The sequence below is a fragment of the Athene noctua genome, chromosome Z (genome assembly GCF_965140245.1).
Source record: "Athene noctua chromosome Z, bAthNoc1.hap1.1, whole genome shotgun sequence".
NCBI lineage: Eukaryota > Metazoa > Chordata > Aves > Strigiformes > Strigidae > Athene > Athene noctua.
Window position 1 is genome coordinate 90,294,927 of NC_134077.1, and position 23,202 is coordinate 90,318,128.

Consider the following 23,202-nt stretch of genomic DNA (forward strand, 5'->3'; position numbering starts at 1 on the left):
ATTATGGTTCAAAAGTGAAAGCCCAAACATTTAGGAATCATAATGAAGAACAATGACTGAATCTGCAGGTTAACACAAAGCTGGCAAGGACAAAATGTATGAAGATGGAGTTAAAATTCACATCTGTCTTCAAAAACTGGGATGGAGGTCCTAAAATAGAGGTGCAATACCCTTCAAAAGAGACTGTGTAAGGTATCTCACTTGAAGTCAAAACACAACACGGGGAAGCAGCAGTACAGAAAATGATCTGGAGGTTACAGTCGAGCACCCAACCAACACAAGCGGACCTGTCGGGCTTCTGCAGCACTGGGGTGCACCAAGGTGACTTCTGCTGCAAGAAGCAGCAGGCTGACCTGCAGGACGAGGGCGTGAGACTGTCAGACAGGAGCTGCCGCTGTTGGTCTGCCTTCGTCTTGACTTGCCAGAGGTTGCTCCGGAGAAGCGGGATGCTCCCGCAGCCACGGTGCAGAGCCCAGCCCTGGCATGCTCTCCTTTACCAAATGCCACTCACCAGCTTTGACCTGAGGAGATTTCAAGGCTCCCTGCTCACTTCTGTGCAAAGACAAGCTCATGCCCCGACAGATCAAGTAAACTTATCTTACAGAGGCACCCTTCCAAAGCATGGAATTCTTGCTAGGCAATATGCAGTCTAGAAAGTATTCCTAAAACATTAACAGATTTTCAGCAACCTAGAGAAAGCCGTACTTGAACCAGATAAACTTGCTGACAATACCTAGGTTTGCAAAAACTACCGTCACCTCAAACCCTTAAGATAGCAAATATGTCAACAGCAGGAAATCTATTTCTTTCTGTATCTTGCAAGACAAAATAACACTTTCAAGCAGTTTACAGATTCAGCAGCTTCTGCAAATAAGCCCCTTGTTTTGAATAAAAATTCCTATTTTTACACTGTAAATTCATATTATATGGTTCTGAAAACTTCAAAACGCAGTTCAAGGATTTCTGTCTTAACTGGAATTAAGATACTCATCGCAAGATAAGCACAGGGGTGAAAAATTTGTTTTTCTCATTTCAGTGATGCTTGTAGAAGAAGGTCAAGCAGCGTTTATTAAGAAAGTATACACTGCAATGACATTAATCCATAACAGAAAATAAACTTTTGTTTGCACCAAAAAGCAGCACTGCAGGTCTGTTGTCAACACGTTTGTTCTGGAGAAGCTGCTTTTGATTTGTATTCAACCTTCTGTGTATGAAGAGCATCCTGGCTGGTACGTAGGAATTTGCTGTATCGTCTCACAGCAAAGAGCAAGATTTCTGAGCAAAGAAGGCCATGAAAGGAGACAAGAAAGCTCTGACGAGAAGCTGCATGTTCGTGCACCTTCTCCAGGGAGTCACCCTGGTTGTGTCCAGACAAGGGGAGAGGCCACCTTCGAAGCAGGTGTCCACGAACACAGTTCACAACCACCTCTGCCCCTGGTTTAGGCGCTATCCTAACAAAACCAAGCATGCATCCTCCCCATGTTAACTGCTCTGAGCTGGTGAGTCCACGGCATGTACACACTTCCCAGAATAGGTACTAGCACGGGCAGGCAGGGCATCATTTTTCCTCCTCACGTGCCCAAACACATTTTTCCTTGCACACACTTCTTCCCCCATTTATGTGAGAAGCCTGTCACGTGAAATACTCTCCAGCAGCAGCAGATGCACCCCGGCAGGCAGCTGTGCTCAGCCTGGTCCCGGCTGCCCCGTCCACCCACCCTGCACACGCAGCCCTCGCCGCTCTCCGCACTGCTCAGCAGCCGCCAGGCAAGTGACCCAGTTTCAGCTAACACCCAGCTCAGGTCTTAATACCTGTCTTACCCGCTACCTTCTAGCTAAGCCCACAATGGATAAACACTCAAAGACTATCAGCGGTCCGGTTCATAAGATAACACAGATAAGTTGTGACGGATGAGGATTTACGGAGCGGTAAATAAAGCCTACTCGTGCCTCAAGGTCTTCGCATCCCTGCAGTGCCATCAGTACCACCCACACCTGCTCCTCCCGCACGGACGGGAAGTGGCACTGGGAGAATTCAGGTGCTGAAGGGCAAAAAAACCCAAGCTGAGGTGCACTTAAGGCACAGACAGGTGAACACTCAACAGTTTTTCCCACCAGGTTCGACCAAATTTTCTGCTCTCTAGTGGCCAGCTGTTTGTTTCAAACCCTTCTCTTCCACATTTCCTCTCCGCTTTACTTCGCACCTGCCTTCTCACACCACTTCATCACCTGTACCATCACCCTCCTCCTCTTCTGTTTAAGAAAAATAAAACATCTTTAGTGAATCCACTAAGAGACTTAGTCAAAGGTGGCATGTGAGAAAGGCAGTGACAGCAGTCACTGCAGAAGAGGTATTGTCCACTTCTGGAATTCAAGTAACTGCTTGTTTAGACTACAGAATTTGCATTATTTTAACAGAAGCATGGAGGAAGTCTTACCATTAATGTCAAATGCACCTCTCTGGGATAACAGAGATGCAGAAAGCCTGTTTTCTGATGCGTGATGAAAAGGGAGAAGTGGCTGAGCAGATCATTCTTAATTGACAGCAGCTGCAAGAAATTTGCTCATTCTACCTCTGCTCTAAGCTTTCATAAAGACAATGTCATCAATGTTTGCATACATAAATGGGGCAGGCAGGGCGCAAAAAGGGGGCAGGCAGATCCAGTGAAGAACTGTGTTATTATAGGGTCCTCTTTAATAAAATTAAATTTAAAAAAAGGAGTTTAAAACTTTTTATAGTTGAGCTTTTAGGATAAATATTAATGTTTTCATGCTGAAATCAGTTTGGAAACAAATGAAGAGATCACTTCTAATTATTTTCAAATGAAAATAATCTTCCACTTTTAAGTAACCAGAGGAAAAAAAAATAGAACATAAAAGAGTCAAGGTTTAAAACAAATTCAGATGAACTCTGGCAAGCTCCAGTACAGCTCCTGTGCAACCCGGGAAAATCCAGGCAGAGGAGGGCAGCAGCAGGAGCGCTCTTTGTGGCACACAGGGGTGCTCCGATTCTGCCTTCCCCCCTTTGCTGAGGCATTTTTCCCACCACAACCCCCGTCTGCAGACCCCCACACGTGCACCTGCACGTGACATGCAGGTGGAGCAGCGCTGTGCTTCCATCTGGCCCCGGTGTCAGCACTGGCCACGCTGGAGCACTTCAGGACGAGTGTCAAACGCTCTGCAGCCTATTTTAAAATGTCATTTTAAATTATACGTCTTCAAATTGGCTTGCAATTTTTACCATCTAATGGATCTAGTAATACAGAATATCCACTAGAACAACTCAGACCCTTGACTTTAGTCCCTTCCTCTTGGTAATTGATTTCCGGATCTATCATTACCCTCTCTTGCTCTCTCAGATCATCCTCGTTGGTTCTCTAACGTAAGAACAGTTTTCATAACTTCCTCCAAAAGCTCCTGTGCAGACTCACTCCAATTTCCCTGGCTCGTAGCTTTTTGTCACTTCTGCCCTCCTCTTTTCCATCATTCCCACTGATACCGTGCGCTGTTTTAGTACCCTCAATTCACGCCAGATGTATTTTGCTCTCCAAGCCTGAGTCACTCAATCTCTTCCCTTTCTGAACACATCTACCCACTCTTTCCTCTTGTTCTTCCAAAGTACAGAGTCATGTCATCAAGGCGACATGAGCACCGTATTTTTAGGTGCCTCCGCTCAGCAGGTATGTTCAAGTCCTCTACCTCCTTTGTCTCTTCTCAGAATCATTCCAATCTTGCCATCGCATCAGTGGTTTTCCCTCAAAGCTTCACTTTTAAGGATAAGCTCACAAGCCTGAGCTGCAATCTGCTTCCTGCCCCGTGCAAGCATCCACAGCAGCACCCAGCTCAGGCCATAAGCCTCTACAACAGCATTAAAGGATTTAAAAATTAGCAGCTGCAGGGTCCTCCAAGTTAGGCTCCTACTATTATTTTTTGAGCAACATTACCAATTAATCCATTTTCTGAGCTGAAGTTTACTCACAGTTTCTTTAAAGCAACACTTTATTTGCCAAGAAGCAAACCCCTGCTACTGGGGAAAGGCACTGCCCTGCTCAGCAGGGACATTCTGCTGTGTTTCATGCAACTTCCCCTTTTACAGATCCCGAGAGGGATAATTTTTCTCATAGCACAATTTGGCTCTTTGCTACAGTGGCTTCTGCCCAGTTAAGCTTCTTCCTGAGCTTCAAACTTTGCTCCTTTGTCTGCATTAACGTAGATGTCCAGCCTGCACCTTCAAGGAGACAAAAGTGCTCCAGAAACCTACATAAACAGTTTGAACCTTCAAGAAACCGCTTTTAAACGTGAGAAAAATCTCAGCACTGATTTAATTTCATTTTAATACTAGCAGTCTTTTTTGAAAAATTCTGTTTCCTTCAACTACTAAACCTCCTCCTTCATTAGATCTACACTAGAACCTAAGTGGCTAATATCCCTTTCAAGAAGGAAGTTAAGATGCTTTTCTACAGAAATAATGCGACTACATGTGGCTGCCTTGCAAGAAAATATACTACATAAAAACTATTTCAAATGTATACTTTTTACTGATTGGATATGTATGGATAACCTTAAGGGAGAAGGCTTTCTTTGAGTTTCAGTCTTCTCCCCCTCTCCTTCCTTTTTTCCCCTGTTTTTTTCTCTAAGAACTTCTGTTTGCTCCCCAAATCCAGGCAGCTCGCCTTTGTGGACCATCTCACCCGGGCACCGTCCTGGTTCCATTGCTGCCCAGCAGGAACTCATCACCACGCTCCTGCACCTTCCTGCGGCACAAGTTTGCAGAGAAAGTTAAAAATACAGGAGGAGACCCGCAGCAAGGACAGCACAGTTGCTTGAAACATTATTATAGAGACTCACCAGACTATAAACAGACTTTTCTTTTTTCCTCTTTAAACATATTGCTACCGCATTACAATCGCCAATATTCACATTCCTCGGGGTTACTGTCTCTAGCGCATTCTCCAGGCTGCCTAGGCTACTTCAAAATGTTTGATTACAAGGTATTTGTTGAAAATTAGTCTGTATCACTGTAATGATGCGTTTCTTGCAGTCCCTGCTATCCTCCAGCTATCTCCCTCAGCAGCAGACGTTGTCATCTAGGCTGTTTGGGAGTAAGGTCTTCCAGGAGGAAAAGTTCTCCCTCTCAGGGGCCAGCCCGCACTCTGGTGCAAAAGTTTGCTTTAACAATCACATATATTTTACTAATTCACAAATCACCCAGTTCTTAGATCTGTTTCATGCAAACTGTTCCAGCATGGTTTCGGTGGTTCTTGTGCTGAGAAACGTCTAGAGGCTAACTGGGCAGCACACACACTGATTTATGGCCGTACTGAATGCAAACCGCCTCACCGCACCGCTGGTTGCGCTGGTGTGCCTTCTCAGGCCATCGATATACTTCCAATTTTCAGATCCTTTCAGAGCAACTCTACTGTATAACAGAAAAAACCCCTCAGCTTACCTCTTTTTTTTTTTAATTTTTTTTTGGGGGGGGGGGGGGGGGGTAAAGTGACTGCAGGACCCCTTTGACACCAATCTTAGCTCCTCGTTAAACATACAGATGAAATAAAACTCCTCCTTTGCCTCTTCTAGTGTAAGGCTCCTTCTCTCAATTCCCACATCTAACACAACCCTAGACCACTCCCAGCTAGAAAGCTCTTTTTATTTCTCCGCTCCAGCCCTTCCCATTATCCATAAAGGTCTGGGGCTAGGATGTGTATTAACCAGAGATGGAATTTTTTTTTTTTTAAATGCCTTTTTTTCCATGCTAGTATTTTATCCACATCTGGGAGTTAAGACAGTTGCCTGAATTGCACAGGAAGTGCTCTCAAGAGACAAATCAAATCAGTATTTGTTTTCAGCAGCATTTAAGGAACTGTCTCACTGTCACAGGTAACCTGCAACGCCTTGGCACTGACAAACACCCCTCCAGCACTCTTCACTCCGGGACTTCCCCCTGGAAACCAGCCCAGAAGGAGGAGGAAGGCCTTTCAAAGGGCCCTGCAGTTTGTGTGCTCTGGAAATACTCAGAACACAGTTGCACAACAGACAGAAACAACGTGCTCATCGCTTCCCTCTCACTGTATGTACAGTAGTGAGTGTCGTGTTTTAACTTACCATCTGCCTTATTGACCTTAAATTTCTCTCCCTGTTGCAGAGACCTAGGATCTAGGAATCACCTGCAATAAATTCCTTAGTTTGCGTTGCCTTAACGATGGACAGATTTGAAAAGTACCGTGAGATTACTGCTTCTGCAGCAAGCAGCAAAGTCCCTGCAGATGTTTCCACCTCACAAAGCACGAAGCAGGCCTTACAACTCAGTGAAAAAAATGAAAAAGTGCACATCTGGATTAAGTTTTTATTAGAAACAAGGGTGATCCCATTGTAAGTTAACATCTGGCTCTTCAGCAGTCTCACGACCCTGAGGTTTTGACAGCTTTTGATAAAACCCCTGGATTTTTTTTTTACATCTGAGAAAAAGTCTCCCCCAGCCAAGTGACATCCCCGACTTCGCATGAGGCTGCTTTAAAGCTGCTACTAGAGAACAAGGGAAAAAGCAGCACATGAACTTCTACAGAGAGAAAGAGAGGGTGCAGGGTAGATACGGAGTGCTGGTGATTTTTCTTTCACAGCAGAACTTCATGCTAACAGTTAGGTTAATTATTTATACCCCGAGAGTTTATTTTGAGCTCGGCTCCTGCTCCATCCTTTGCAGCGCTCACACACCTGCCGCCACGGCCCGTGGGTCAGGAAGCCAGTCAGTGGGGCCGGCCAGTCTGTTTTACTGGATTTTACTGGATTATTTCCCAAATAAATCAGCAAGTGTGACTTCCCTCTTGATGGCAGCACAAATTCAGACTGATCTGTGCTCCCAGACACTCTCTCCTGGCTTGGCTGGCTAAGATGGTCATTCATTCTAGTGAGGAAATTATTTTGCCACTGTAGTTTTTTATGCAATTTGTAGAAATTGCAAATAAGCTATAATGAGAAAGGATTTTCTTAGAAGAGCTGTGTTAAGAAACTTTTGCCTCCACAAGTCTCTTTGTTACAGATATGATTCTCCCAGCATCCGAGTTCCCTTCAGCCAGACTGACACTGGACCAGGACTGTAGCTGTGGGCAGGGGCAGCTCCTCACACCAGCATAAAGACCTCAACCCATCCTCCTCTCATCCCCTTCCCAGTTATCTCTATGCAAGCACCACACAGTAATGTGGAAAACTGGATCAGTTAATGGATCTGAATCGAGGCTAACAGCATAAAAGGCACAATCCATGCTTTAGTCTTAAAAAATGATTCTTTGGCCATCCCTTAAAGTTTAAATATTAAACCCCAAAACTGAAATCATTCCATTGAGACATCACAGCCTGTATTTAATTTTACCTTCAATTTGCACAACCGACTGATTGTTTAACAGGACCTGTAGCCTTTACGAGGACACAGTTACTCATTTTCCTTCAACTCTTCAACAGGCTTGAAATGTTCCATTTTATTAGAATCTCAGAAAAGGGTCAAAAACCATCAGTAGTCCGCGGCATACAAAAGCCCACGCCTCAAAACCACAGTTCTGCTTCACACCTTGAAACAAGCCACTTGAAGTCCATTGTGAACTATGAAATTTGCACTGCTCGGTTGATAACTTACAAGTTATTCCCATTGCTTTCAAATGTAGGCTAAAAGGTGAGAAAAGATTAAAAAGGAGCTTATTTAGAGCATGATTCACTTTCAGCTACAACTCCTAACATACAGGGAAACATATCTGGCACAAGCAGACCTTAATAATGTCTGTAGGATTTACTTTATTAAAAATAAGTGAAAATGGTTAATCTGCACTGCATTTATTTTCCAATATAACAACCGTACAAAATACCCCTTGGGATCCTTGAAGCTGAACTGAAGGCTGAGAAAAAACATGATCCTACAGGAGAAAGAAAATAAGTAGAATGTAAGCAAAATGGCAAAAGTCCTTGCTCTGGCAGAAGACACTCCGCTGCAGAAAGAGGAGGTGGGTTCACCCAGAGCAAACCGCGGGGCTCCTCGTGCCCGTACCATGACGCAGCAGCGGCTGGGGCTCCAGCAGCAGATCCCAGCTCCTCGCAGCACCCCGGGTGTGGGAGTTAGGGTCTGGTGCTCGGAAGATATCGCGTTGTACGGGAAGATAAAACGTAGGCAGACGGATGTGATGTCATAAACCCAGGGTATAAAAAGCGGTGTTATACAATAATAAACGCCATTTGCCATCCATCACATTGATGTCTGTGCAGATGGACCGAGCGGCCTGGGGTTGGCCGTCGTGTTGTTTTTCCCTGAGCCAGGTCGTTAAGCATCATTAGGCAACAAATGGTGCTGAAACCCGGGAAGTGGGAAACGGCTTGCTAGGGAAGACGCCCGGTGTTCCACTGCTGTAGGGAGGACGCTCCCAGGACCAACAAGGAGGAGAGAATATGAGTTCTCAGGACCAACAAGGAGGGGGAACGTCCTTGTGAAGGTCGCCTTGTGAGGGTCAGATTGCAGTTCCCAAGGACCCGCGAGGACGATGGAAGCTCTCTTGAAGATCGTATCACAGTTACATAAGCAGTGGGGAATTGAGTGCAAGTCTAAAGATTTTACTCGCGCTGGCGCGAGGCTTTTACAACCCTCAGGTTGTGGGAAAGACTTTAAGTTGTGGGGAGGGTTAAACTAGCCCTTAAGAAAGCTATGCAGAAGCAGAAAACTGGGAAGGCAGCAAAAAACTGTTTATTGGCCACCCTGAGATTAGGGGGTGGAACGGCCACTCAGACTACTAACCTCCCAAGCGATACCGATTATATTGAGCCAAAGGATTCGCAGGAGGGCGGTACACTCCCTCAATCCTCGGACCCCGATCCGCTTATGGAAGGGGAAGGGCGAAAACAAGTAAAATCTTTCCGGGGCGGTTTGGTAGAGGAGGCAAGAAAATCCTTCTGGGGCGGTTTGGTAGAGGAGGCAAGGAACACTGCAGAAATATCAGAATCCATACAAACCTGGGACCGACCACCGCCCTATGTGCCCCAGAATGGCGCCAAAAAAAGAGGGGGAGGACAAGATAAAAATGGTCCTAACGAAAAGAATGAGGAAGTGCCAGCAACCACGAGCAAGGCTAGAGGGGAGGAGTGTACGGGTGAGGAGCACAGAGCCGGAGAGACCAAAAGGAAAGGTGAGGGAAGTGTTCCAGGAGGAGTGGAGAGCGCGGGCGAGGGGCGGAGAGCCAATCTAAGCAGCCACCCGGAGAGACACCTTGATAAAGCAGGGCCCTCGCCTAGCAGGAGGTGGGGCGAGCCTAGGGGAAGGGAGCGGGCCGCCCGTGAGGGGAGTGGAAGGGGAAGGAGTCTGACAAAAGGTACTGGAGCCTGGAAGTGACCTGGCAGTCGAGTTCTGACTTCGGGTCAGACAGTAGCGAGGACGAATGGTTTACAGTTGACTTAAACTTAAAGGAAAAAGGAACCGGAGCAGACAGAACTAAAGGCCAACACCCCCCACACATCCACTCTAAAGAGAATCCACGAGAAAAGCAAACCCCCCTCACGGACTGGAGAGAAATAAAAATGACATGTGCCGACTTATTCCCACCGGCAGCACTAGCATTCCCGGTCCGGGTGACAGACAGGGGACAGAGGGTTTACTCGCCCATAAACCCTAAAGACATACAGGTGATTGGTAAAGCAATTGCCGATAAAGGTCTCGATTCCGCCTTAGTCTCCACCCTTACTGATGGTGTTTTGGGGGGAGACGACATGCTCCCGTTTGACATAATACAAACTTGTAGACTAATCTTTGACGGAGCAGGGATGATTGTTTTTAAACAAGAATGGGAGGATATTTGTAGAAGATTATTGGCTCAAGTAGCGGGGGCAGACCATCCCTTGCATGGATCTAGCTTGCAACGTCTGATGGGCACAGATCCAGCGATAATTACCCCTCAAGTGCAAGCTCAAGGCCTACGAGCCCAGGAAATTATGGCAACTACTCGTGCGGCCAGAGACGCCATTTGCATAGCTTGTAGGGTCGTTGCAAAGCCGTCCTCTTGGTCTACTATGAAACAAAATGAAAGTGAGAGCTTTACACAGTTCATAGACCGGCTCCAGGCAGCGATCGACTCTTCAACATTACCTGCAGAGGCAAAAGGCCCAGTTGTAACAGAATGCATACATCAACAATGCAATTCAGCGACCAAAGAAATTTTCCAACCCTGGATGGAGCGAAGCACTCCCGAACCCACTCCCCCCTCAAGAAGCGACCAATTTTATGGCTCAATTTATTATAGCTCAACCTGCGCCACAGCCCCAACTGCAACCATCATTCAATACATGGACGATATCTTGATCGCTGCGCCGTCAGAAAATCAGGTGGGCCACTTGGTGTCAACAATTTCAGAAACCCTGAAAGCAAACGGGTTCAAAATTGTGAGCGTGAAAATTAAGAAAGGACCACGTGTAAGCTTTTTAGGAGTATGAATTACAGGTTCTTATATAACCCCTCCTCAGGTAAAAATCTGTCGGCACATTGAAACACTTTATGATATGCAACAGCTGGTAGGGTCTTCACAATGGCTCCGCAATATTGTCCTAATTCCCCCTGAAATCATGGCCCCCCTGTACGGTCTTCTAAAAGGAAAAAACCCACGGGAGAAAAAAGCTCTGACGACAGAAGCAGTGAACTCTCTTGATTTCATCAAACAGCAGGTATCGTCAAGCACGCTCGCCAGATGGGACCCGAATGTACCACTTGATCTGTACGTACATTTCATGTCAGGAGGAGGAGTAGGAGCACTAGCTCAGGGCTCCCCTGAAGAAGCCCAACCAATACAATGGATAGCCCTGGGAAAACCATCACGTGCTTTCTCTCCAGGGATCGAGTGCATTGGTAATTTCATCATGAAAGGCAGAAAACTTGCCCTAAGACACTTGAGCATCGAGCCCGCCAGAATATACCTACCCTTCCGTAAGCAGCTCTCAACGCAGTCAGTGATGACATCAGAGAATTTAGCTATAGCCCTGACTGGATTTGGTGGAGAAATCCGGTACGCCACAAAACCTCCCTGGACTCAAACGTTGGCAGTTGTACATGTTGACCCCCCATCTAAGGTCATGGACCGACCTCAGGAAGGACCAACAGTCTTTACAGATGCATCTTCAACGCCATCGACTGCCGTAGCAGTGTGGCAATCAGGAGACGAATGGCACCGTATCAAAACAGCCAATTATGAGCTTTCAGTTCAACAGCTAGAAGCAGCAGCTATAGTACTAGCATGCGGGCTGTTCCCAATGGAACACCTCAATATAGTGACTGACTCCATGTCTGCAGCTAAACTTTGCCTAGCCATGTCAGGCCCTGGCGTGACAACATCCACAGCAGCGCTAATGCTCAAAGAGGCACTCTCCGCCAAGAAAGGCACCTTTTCAGTTCTCCATGTCAACAGTCATGGTTCTGTTAAAAGGTACTTCCAAATTGGTGATGATAAAGCTGACACTGCTGCAAAAGAATTACGGACGCTAAGGGAGGCCCGTCAACTACATGAATCTCTGAAATCGAAATTAGAAATATTAGCAAAGACAGAAGGCTTTACCAATGCCATTCCATCAGAAGACCAAGTACGTCTTTTGGCAACTGCCCTGCTAACGTTAAACCAATTCCCCAGAGAAGAGGCGCATAGCCCCGCCCAAAAATACTGGACCACTCGAGCATTAGAAGAAGGTCCACCGGCCACAATCAGAAATGAACTGGGAAAATGGGAACAGGGGTGGAGGCTAATTTTAACAGGACAGGAGTATGCTGCAGTTAAAAAGATGGTGAAATTAAATGGTGCCCTCTTAAGTCTATTAAACCTGACCTCTAGGATGAAACTGATGAGAACTATAAGTTTTTATTCGCAGGACCTAACCATCGGGTGCCCCCATAACCCATATGCTCCTGTGGCGAGAGAGGAGAGCGAGTTGGAGATTACCCTGACTACAAAGGATAGTTCTGCTTCACCAGAACCCGAGCATCAGCTGAGACGCCCCCGCAAAGGGCTGCTGCAATGTTTTTGTGTAATTTTGCTGCTGCGATGTTTCTGTTTAATTTTGCTTTTAGGGTTCATAGTATCTTATGGCTTGTATAAACACCAGCCGTGGGAATGGGTATTAACGAGATGGGATCAAGAGATACTGCAAACAATCATCACTTCGGGGCCCCCTAGCTTCCAGGTAAAACTCTGCGACTTAGCCCCAGTAGAGTCCTGTTTACACACATCGAGCTATTACATGTGTCCCGGCTCTAACCCCGGCAGGCCTTACTGTAACGCCCCCAATCAGTATTACTGTTCCCACTGGGGATGTGAGACAATTGCCTCAGATTGGGCACCAGGGGCAGGACCAGACAAATATTTGAAAGTACAACCAGGACCTTACGGGTGTGTCATTCCTCTAAAAGACCCCTTAAGACCAGGGCTAGCAGCAACCCATGGGAAAATCAAGAATTGGTGTCTGTACCTTAGGTTCAATGTCACCAATGAGGATGATCTGAGATGGATGACTGGGAAAACTTGGGGCGTCAGACACTATGAATCTAGTACGGACAGGGGGAGCTTGTTTTTTATCAGAAAACGGGAAATACAAAGCAGCACAGCAATCGCCCCCAATGTCATAGCCAAAAGTGGCAATGACGTCAAGCAAGGAAGAGAAAGCTTGCCATTATCCATCCCTATCTTGACTACCCCCCTAGTAGCTAAGCAGATAACCCCTCCAAGCAAACCCAAGGTGGGCCCTTACCGCTTACCTGATAAGCCGTTCCTTAATGTACTGAATGCTACCTTTTGTCATTGAACCAGTCAGATCCAGACCTCACGAGCTCCTGCTGGCTGTGCTACGATATGAATCCGCCCTTTTATGAGGGCGTCGCCCTCAATGCCTCCTTTTACTATTCGCCAGACAATAATCCAACTCAATGCAGGTGGGACACACCACGGAGAGGGATCACCCTGAACCAGGTCAAAGGCCAGGGCGTATGTCTGGGCAATACCTCTCTGGCAAACTGGGGTAGTTTTGTTCGTGCGAACACTGTTAGGGTCAACAGAGCCTACAAATGGGCAATCCCGCCTACACCCGCAATGTGGGTCTGCCACAAGTCAGGAGTAACCCCGTGTGTCCCTTGTTCTCTTTGATAATTCTGCCAACTTTTGTGTCCAAGTTCTAGTTGTTCCTAAGGTCCTATATCACCCAGAAGAAGACCGTATCACTATTTCGAAGAACCTCACCGGATTGATAAAAGAGCAGTACTAACAGGCATCACCATTGCAACGCTGCTCGGGCTAAGAGCGGTCGGCACAGCCACGGGAGTTTCGGCCCTCGCAACCCAGCGCCAGGGGTTATCCCAGCTACAAATGACCATAGACGAGGACCCGCAAAGAACTGAAAAATCTATCTCCTTTTTGGAAAAAGTCTCTTTCCTTTCGAAGGTCGTTTGCAGAATAGGCAAGGGTTAAACCTTCTACTGTTATATCAAGGAGGTTTTTGTGCCGCATTAGGGCAAGAATGTTGTTTTTATGCAGCCCACACAGGAATCGTACAGGACACCATGGCTGAATTGAGAGATCAGCAAGCCCAAAGAAAAAGGGAAAGAGAAGCCCTACAAGAATGGTTTGGCTCTTGGTTCAGACAGTCTCCATGGCTAACCATCCTTTTTTCCGCTCTGATCGGCCCACTCACAATACTGTTGGTACTAATTTTTGGGCCTTGCATATTGAATAAGTCAGTGTCGTTTGTGAAAAGCCACTGAGAAAAGGTTAACATTCTGTTTATCGATCACCAGCAAATGCTCTAAAGCATGGTCACTCGGCACTCAATATATTACCTCCTTAGTCTGTCATTTTAAGTCTGATAGTCTAAGTATTATCTATAGACTTAATATTTTATGTGTATGCTTTATTTTTATATTTACATATTTTTATGTTAATAACAAAGAACTTTAAATATTTTACCTTTAGAAACTCCCTTGGTCTTCCCCCAGAGTGCTGGCCAGACTCTGGGTAGAACCCAACAGGAGATTTAGAATCAGATGTTCCCGCTTAAAGGAATTTGCCAGTCATTTTGGCCTGTTGATTTCAGAGCAGGACCTGCTTGCAGCGATGTTGGATGCCTCTCCTACAGATGGACGCATCACGTAGGGTTTCCGGTTTGTGAGGAAGGGCACTCTGATTCTCGCTGCACCCAGGGTTCCCTAGCAATTGCGGGCCTGAATGTTAGCATTCGTATTGACTAAGTGCACTATTTTATATTTTAATCACAAATAATACATTTAGTTTACCTTTTTATCAATGATTGCAGCTGCTATATAATTCCAGCCTTTATGAAACATTTTTTTTAGGTACGCTGTGTTTTTTAAGGTTTATCTAATTCCTAATCAATATAACCTTCCAATAAATTTGACAGGTATTGTCATATCATTAAAATAGCATGGGAGGGGGGAAATGTGGGAGTTAGGGTCTGGCGCTCGGAAGATATTGTGTCGTACGGGAAGATAAAACGTAGGCAGACGGATGTGACGTCATAAACCCAGGGTATAAAAAGCGGTGTTTTACAATAATAAACGCCATTTGCCATCCATCACATCGATGTCTGTGTGCAGATGGACCGAGCGGCCTGGGGTTGGCCGCCGTGTTGTTTTTCCCTGAGCCAGGTCGTTAAGCATCATTAGGCAACACCCGGGTCTCCTGCGCTCTGAGCCGAGCGGCCGCGTGCTGGTGCTTTGTCGTGCCCAGCAGAGACACTTGGGGCACCCAAGAAGATGCTGGAAGTTGTACAGTGGTATTTGCTGGCAGGGAAAGGAAAACCAACCGCTCCTTTGCCCAAAGCACCATTAGGATGTGGTGGTCCAAAACGGCCTGCTTTCCCCCTCCCCCCCCAAAAAAGAGGGGTGAAAAAGGGGACAAAAAAAGGAAAGGTCGCTTTACAGACTGGGACTGGCTTAGTCTCAGAAGAGACGATTCAGTGCCACCATTTTCACATGTACCTGAGCTCTGGGTATCAGCTCGAGTTGCGTGATTAACACAGACAATCTCCCTACTCACAAGGTCTCGATAACGGCGCTCTCCTCGTCAGGGCCCCCCGCCGCTCCCCGCTGTCACAGGTGACCTGCTCTTTGCCCACTCCCCCACGCACGCAGCACTACTGCCCCGAGCACTGGCAAACCAACCTCCCACCTCCGCACCTTCCGTGCTGCTCCCCGTCAGGCGGACAGCCCGGCCGCTCTCCGGGAGGCAGGGAACAGCACCCCTCTCCTGCTCTCATACACTTGAGCTAACTGGACTCAGCTAGCACATGTCTTAAAGACAGAAAAGAGTTTCAGTGCAGCCAAACTGCCTCCAAAAAACTTCTGAGCTCCCCCAAACAATCCTCAGTCCTTCAGCTACCTGTCTGCCAAGGGAAATGCGCAATAAGGCCAAAAATAACAAAAGCCACCTGCGCCTTGTCTCTGTAATTTCACAGCACCGAGCGCAGCCTGTTCCTGACCTGCGAGGATGGAAGTGACCTGCACCGCTTCTGTGTGGACACTGCAGTCCATGAAGACTTGCAAATGTTGGGCGGGGGGGGGGGGAATAAAAAAAAAAATCAAGGAGCCTGCTAGTTGGAAACTACTTTTCTCTGTCACAAGCTGGCTTCTGGTCAGACCTGCCCCTTGACACAGCAACCCCACCAGTGCCCGCAGGAGCCCACTGATAAGAATATCCCATTTTACCAGCGATGCTGACTTTGCTCAGCTTTACTGAACCCTAAAATCATGCTGCTGGACACAGAAACATAGGGCAGCCATGCTGACCAGCTTTATTTGCTTTGTCCACAGGGTGCTACAGGGAGTTTGCCAACCCACTGCAAACACTTACACCAAACAAGTTGCAGCAAAGGATGAAACCCTAACAAATACAGACTCTATTCCAGCAAAAGCAAGTGCTTATGGACTTAACAGGTGCCGTTCAGGATTTGGCATCGCCAAAAAAACCAGTTATAACCGACTCCTGCCCTTTCCGCCCTCCAGGCACAGGCTCTGCCTCCTTCACTCGCACTTGTATCACCCTTCCGCGACAAAACCCATCTCACTCCTCCAGCAGAAAGCTCCCGGCGCTGGGCTGGGCGATGAGCAGATACTGCTCACAGGGGTGCAGCGAGCGCTGGAGCCAGTGGAGGGCAGGCAGGGAGCATCACCGGTGCTCAGCATCACCTGTGAGCATCACCCGACACTGCAAAATCCTGGAGAGGGACGCAGGCAGAAATAACACCATTGGAGAGCTGAAGTTCCCACACAAATTGACGGTGGGGTCTTTAAAAATGACTACGCTTGTTTTTCCACGATCAGAGGCTTATACGTTATCTCCAGTTACGCTGCAGCCAACGCCACACACAACCTTAAGCCCTGAAATGGCTTGCTGCAAATTTGTCTGCTCCATAAACCTTCCAACTTCAAGCCAGAAAGTTTTAGAAGCGGGATGAGTTTGAGATTACTAACGTATGTGCTAGCTGAGCTGATAGGTACAAGTAAACTCACTTAAAAAAATGTGGTAGGTTACATAAGCAAAGTCTGGCGCACAGTTATGAATCCTAACCCTTGTCCGAGGTTTTCTAGAAAGAACTTTAATGCCCCACACAGAAAATAGCGTACGAAGGCAATTCATAAAACACCGAGACAGACACGTGAGGCAATGATTGTGTAGGACCACGCAGCTGCCACCACCTCCTCGCAGCAGCTCACAGAATCTGACGCAAGCTGGTTTCTGAGCTGGAGAAACAGTGCTGGTGTAACCAGCCACCTCCCCTGCTTCCGCGTGGGGAAACGTCATTCAAAAAAATAATAATCTGAATTTAGCAGGGCATCAAGCAGAAAGGTCCCACCTAACTGCTGGCAGGTGGTCTGGAGCAGCAGGGAGCAGGGCAGGGGACACTGGCCCTCCAGCCAAACCTTCTGTAACCCCACTGTGTCTGACAAGCTGACTGCTCTGAACAACCACCACACGGAGCTCTGGCTTCAGCACGGATGCACGAACTCTTCTCCAAACCCCCTTCCCTCTGCTCCCCCGGGATCACCCAGTTTTCCTGCGTTTCTTCTCCCGCAGCAAAGATGATGAAGTTTTGGAGAAGCATCTCTCTGCTTGAGACCAGGAGTCCCACCACTTTCCCACGCCCATTCCCCTCGTACTTCCCCACCACCTGCCCTCATTAGGAGTGCTAAGAGGGTGTGTCCCTCATTAGCCCCCTTCTGCCACCCATGGATTACTCTAGCCCCCGCCCAAACTCCCCAATACTGCCTAACCCCAGCCTCCTGTGGCAGCCAGGTGCAGAAGACCACCATCCCACGCGTGAGCAGATCCACCAGCTTTACTTTGATCTGCTGGTCCCATCAGCTGCCCCCTCGCTCCAGTATTGCGGGACACAGGCAGTATCAGCTCTACCATCACATCACCCACAATTTCCCAAGCTGCGACCCCGTATCCGTCACTCCTGGTGTGGAGCCCCAACCTCCACGGTCTCTCGCAAGCAGAGGACAGTTCTCCTCCCTGACATCTCCCTCACGAACCAGGATTGCACGGAGGGCTCGAAATGTGGGTGCCCAAGGGTCTGCACAGACCCTCCCCACCCTCTCAGGTGCTGCCCGGCTCTTCTGGCTGATGACGGTGCACACTGGACAAATGATTTCCAAGGCCTGGGAACAGTGACTCCACAATCTCTCATTCTGCAGTTGCAACTACCCATTTCAAGTTTCATGTCATGCAGAGCTTATTTTTTCCCCCTATATGTTACTCTACCTATGGTGAAAAGCATATTCCACCGTTTTTGTCACCAATCCCTATTGGGATCTGGAGCTCCTCAGCACCACTCCCCAATTCACCTGAAAAAAATTACTATCACATCCAAGCTTTGAGAAGTGAAACTGACCCCAGGACTGGCACCCAGGAATTCAGAGGTGGAACCGCTTCCACCCAGAAGAGCCACCACTCAGCCAGACCCATTTCTGCACATCGTTCCTCCGGTGCCAATCTGCGCAGCGTCGCCTCTCACCTAACCTGTGAGCTGACCCGTTTTCCCAATCCACTCACCAGCTTGACCAGTTCTGTCCAAAGTGTCTGGAACAGACTTAAAAACTCTATGATCCCACATCTGGGGCATAAACTCCAGAGTCACACCTAGTTAATCCAAGGAAGTGACCCTGGAGGAACTGTTAATACCTGAACCCACTGAAGCAATGTGCCCATCTCCTTGATAAGGTGTCAACCCAGCTGAAAACCAAGCTACAAAACAGCTCCAGGAACACTTCACCTAAGTAATTTTAATAACTCTTTATTTGCATCTGAAGATTTTATTTAAGATAAGGAATACGTTCTCATACACAGGACTGGTTAAAAAAAAGTAGCTAGAGGAGCTGCGACAGGTCTTAAATCTCTAACGTGGGGGGCAAAAGCTCAAGAGCTAACCACTGTTCTTCTCCACTATTCTGCTTAATAGTCTTTGGGCAGGGACTGCATCTGCTCACAAGACTCGAGATCACACACACATGGCACACCACAAATAACTTGGGTATTTATAAGGCACCACCCTTGTGCATGGAGCTAATTATCTACTGTTTTTCAGGCACATTGACTCAGAGTGAGCAGCAGATGCCCCTTGTATCAGCACATTAGAGATTGTGATGTATAATAAAATTTTTCAAAAGCTTCGATAATTTTTAAAGAGATGTGTATTACATAGGAGGAGACTAGAATAAGATACTGATGCTCTCTGGCAGGGCCATCCTAAGGGTTTCCCCCCTCCTCCTCCTTTCAGCATCTTCTCTTCTTCCCTGCCTTGGGGCTTACAGCCACCCACTGAGCCCAGAAAAGTTATTTGTCAATTCAGAGCACGGCCCTGTATCAGCAAGGGCTCCTCGGAAGGAGACGAAAAGGCATTTGGAAGGAAAGACGACCTGCGCTGACAAAGTCCATTTTGGGCTGGGCTTAACAAAGTTCGGATCACCGCCTCGGACCTCCAGATGTATCACGGATGGAAACAACCCCTTGTGTGGTGGCAAAGACATTTGATACGTGGATATGGGAATGCAGCCTCCTTTGGGAAAGCAGTGGGATTAGTTTTGAATTTGTTTTGTGTGGGTTTTTTAAGTATACAGTGTCTTCACAGGACCTGGACAGCACTCCTTCAGCAGGAAAACACAAAACACTGAGAAATCCTTGGCACAGGGCTCCACGTCTTGGTTACTACACAAACCTGAGAGACCCAGCCCTCATCTTTACACCAAGAGTACTGTACAGATATCTGTACAGATACAAGAATACTGTACAGATTATCCTCCTGCTCACCGTAAGTGGGCATTACCATCGTTTTACAAGCAGGAACAAAGAGATGGTTATGATCTGTGTTACCTGCTAGTTTTGATGTGAAAAATCCACGTTCTGGTTTCCACTGAGGCTCGCTGGCACTCGATATACTCACCTGTAGCTCCTGGCTCCTTTCCCCATACCCACGACCAGTGCACAGCAGTGGCAGCCTGCACCAGGGGCAGTGCCAAAACCAGACTGCCAGCGCTGGCACCGTGACCGGGTAAGGAGAAGCAGCGCGCAGGTGCAGAGGGGAACGAGCCTCCCTGGTGCCTCTCACCAGCTCGACCCTCCTCCTGGAGCCACAGCCCTGGGGCCAGACGGGAGCAGCCTCAGGAGGGGGAAAGCGGGAGAGGTGTTGGCTCAGAAGGTGGGACTGACCTTGCTAGGGAAGCTGACAAATCATCATTATTATTATTATTATTATTCCAATACAGCTACTTAGCTGTATTGGAAAAAAAAGTTGTATTCTTGCTGAACAGCCCACAGTGCCCGAAAGAGGAAGGTCCAGCTCCTTTCTCTACCTGTTCCCTCCAGCACTCATGGGCCTCTTCTATAACCTCATCCAACTTGCTAACCTTGAAGACATTCCAAAAATAAAAGTCAGATGGGTAGTTTTCTCCAATGAAAAGAAGTGGAACAGGACCTTCCCCTTTCAACAGTCATGAAACCTCAAATCCAGTTCAAGCCATCTCAAAATTTCACTCTGGATGTTCAGCTGTGTCTCTAGTATCACCTGTGCAGGGAAGGAATCACAATCAAATTGTCACGTTTGCTAGGACAGAGTTTAAGCTTTTCCTGCAGCCCTATGTCTCATCAGCCACAATCTTCTGGCACCTGAAACAGGATACCCGTCTTAAGTGACTTCATAGCTGACCCCTGGTTCAACGAGGGCAGTCCTGTGCACTGAAAGAGGTAGAAATTCTGCAGGAAGGTAATGCATCAATACCACTGGAAGAACTACAGCTTACCACCCAGCCTCCCCAGAAAAACTGTAGGCATTAAGGCTTTTTTCCCCGGTAACAGATTTGTGTGAAAACAGACTCAGAAGTTAGTGGCAACACAAAAACAAGCAGAGCCAGGTCACCCAGGCCCTGCTGACATAAGAACACAGGTTCAGAACAGCTTGCAGTCAACCAGTAGTTGATGAAAATGCATTTGTAGTGAATATTTGTGTTGCTCAAATTGATTATTTCCGCACTATCAGTTCCATTAGCATACCTGCAATCTCAGGTCTCAATAATCACATGAAAATAGACACACAACTTATCAACTGTCCCGCAGGCAACCTGGAGGCAAAACCACAGAGGTGTCACATAGGCATGTCCCTTCTTTTGCACCGAAGTGACCACCACCCACGTGCAGTCTGGATACGGGTAGGAAACGCGCTGGTGACGATTTTCATTTATGTGCTGATGGCAAAATAGAAGGACTTGGGCTCTCCCAGCTGCGCTGCTCTGGAAGCGTCCTGCAGGAGCCAGCCTCTCCTGCACACTTCTGTTCTGGGAGGATCTTCAGTCTCGTCGCTCAACCTCTTCCAGCCCAGCTTTTGGTCCCTGCTAGCTCACTTCACCCCATCCCCTTCCCTGGGACATGGGAGCTGCCCTCAGACCTTAGCTGCCCACCCACAGCTCCTAACTGTTCTTGCTCCCCATCTCCTCCATCATTCCCAGTTAACTCCAGCCTGCTTTTCTCTTTTCCCAGGGCTTATCTTCCCAGTTTGCTTGTGCCATCACCTCCAGCTCCCCCTTCAGCCAAGTCCCACATTGTTGACTCCCCAGCTGCTCATCTAGGGTAGCATCTCCCCACCACAGGTGCCAGAGCCCATCCTCACACCCCTTAATCCAAATCCAGCACATCTGTGGGGACATGCAAATTTTGAAAAGGCGAAAAAGGTGTGCGCCTTAGAGCCAACCTTGAAAGCAGAAAAGCAAAACCTAAGACACCTGCCCCACCTGTGAGCAGCAGCACATCCTCATTCCCCACAGGACGCTGCCAGAGCTCCCTGAACAGCCAAACCTTTCAAACAAATGAGTTTTCTAACCCCCAGCCCAGACCCTGGCTGTCTGAGGCAGCTACAAGCCATGGGGGAATTCAACCCCAGTAAATGAAAAATGGCAGGGCCCTGTGACTCCATTTCAGTTGCCTGGAGAGGGGGAATATCAGGCAAAGATCGCGTTTTGCATGCTTACTGACTCAGCCGCTCTGCAGCTGGGACATCCCAAAGACTGTTTGAAGAATGAAGACTTAAATGCAAAACAGACTCCCAAGGGTCACCATTATCCTTTGGTTTGAAAAGCTCAGATTTTACAGGCCAAAACTTTTGCTTTAACAGCATGTGGAATAAAATACACACCTCCAGCTGCTTTTACCTGGAGAAGCACAGCTGAAACACGACTGTACATGGACGGGCATCCTGCAAAAAGCCACACCAGCTGAAGTCCCCACTGCTCGCAGACACTAGTCAGCGCAGCGGTCCCTGATCCGCTCCAGATGAGGTCCGGCCACCACCAGCAAGAGTGAAATTATTGTGCTGTAGCCAAGCCAGATGAGAGGCTCCGGGTGTACCAAGGTAAAACAACTCCATTTCTCCTTAGCCTGTTCTCTTTATACTGCTTCTGAGGATCATAGAGAAAGCCAGCTATAGAGCTAAGCAATAAAAAAAAAGTGATTTGGGGTTGGTTGTTTTTTTTTGCTAGGCTAAGTTGCTGTGCAGAGGGTAGAGCTTCACACTATAACTTGAGCTCCTCTAATCAGTTAGCTGAGAAATGGAGATTCTGCTCACACCACTTATTCTGGCCACGTGCTCTCTGCACACTCCCGCCCTGTGAGCTCTCGTGCTTCTCCATCCAGCACCGCACCAGCACGTAAAAAGAAATAGAAGAACACCACAACTAAATAAATTGGTTCCAAAAAGTCCCAGAGGGCAATACAAGGGATGGATGTACCAGGGCCAGCAAAGCCACGTCCGGGAGCTGCGAGATGCCAGAGCAGCTGAGCCCCAGAGCGCATCCCACCAGTGGGCATGGCTCTGCCCAACGTGAGCAGGGACCCCTCAGCCTTGCTTTTCGGGCAGGACCCCAGATGTCCTGCCTGCCTAGGGGACATAGATCCTGCCCCAGGGTGAGCCCTCCGGCAGAGAGGCTGCAGCTCTGGCCTCTGAGAGCAACACACAGCACTTAACCGAGCTAAAGCCAGAGTGTTACTCCCTACTAAACAGAACCTGATTTAAAAACAGTCAGCTGTGCTTTAAATTAATACTGCCACAGGTGATGCTTCAGGATCTTAAAGCATGCTGCTCAATATTGCCAAAGGAAATCTAGGCAAGGATGTCCTGCATCATCTGAATCCTGTCAACCCCAGGTCATGATGATGGAGCGTATCTAGTGAGCAGGGAATCAGGATTTGTCCTCACCTACACTGAGAGATCAGTCCTGCCAAAGAGGTACAATCAGTATTCTGTATTTCTGAAGGTGGAGGTGAAGCTACAGTAAGAATTTAGGAGTCATATGAGTTTCCTTTAAGGGTTTTCTTAGCTGGTGTGACAGTTATCAGAGGTAACAGCACAGACCAGGTGCCTTGTTCTTTATGCAGACTGTTTAAATTTGAACATTAAGCAATTAAGTATACAGAGCCTGATTACAGGCTGCCTGGGTTCTACAGGTGATGGGATAAGCAGGTCATCAGAGGGTTATCCGGATTTCTCACCTCCACGCGCTTTCTGTGGTATTACTTGTGTTACACAGATAAGATCTCCCCACACCGGGCAGAGGCACCAGCAGAGCTGTAGGTTACCTTCCCTGAATTCCCTTCATCGCATTCCCCAGTTCTCAGCAATGCTGATTTTAAGCCTTCGCCCCAA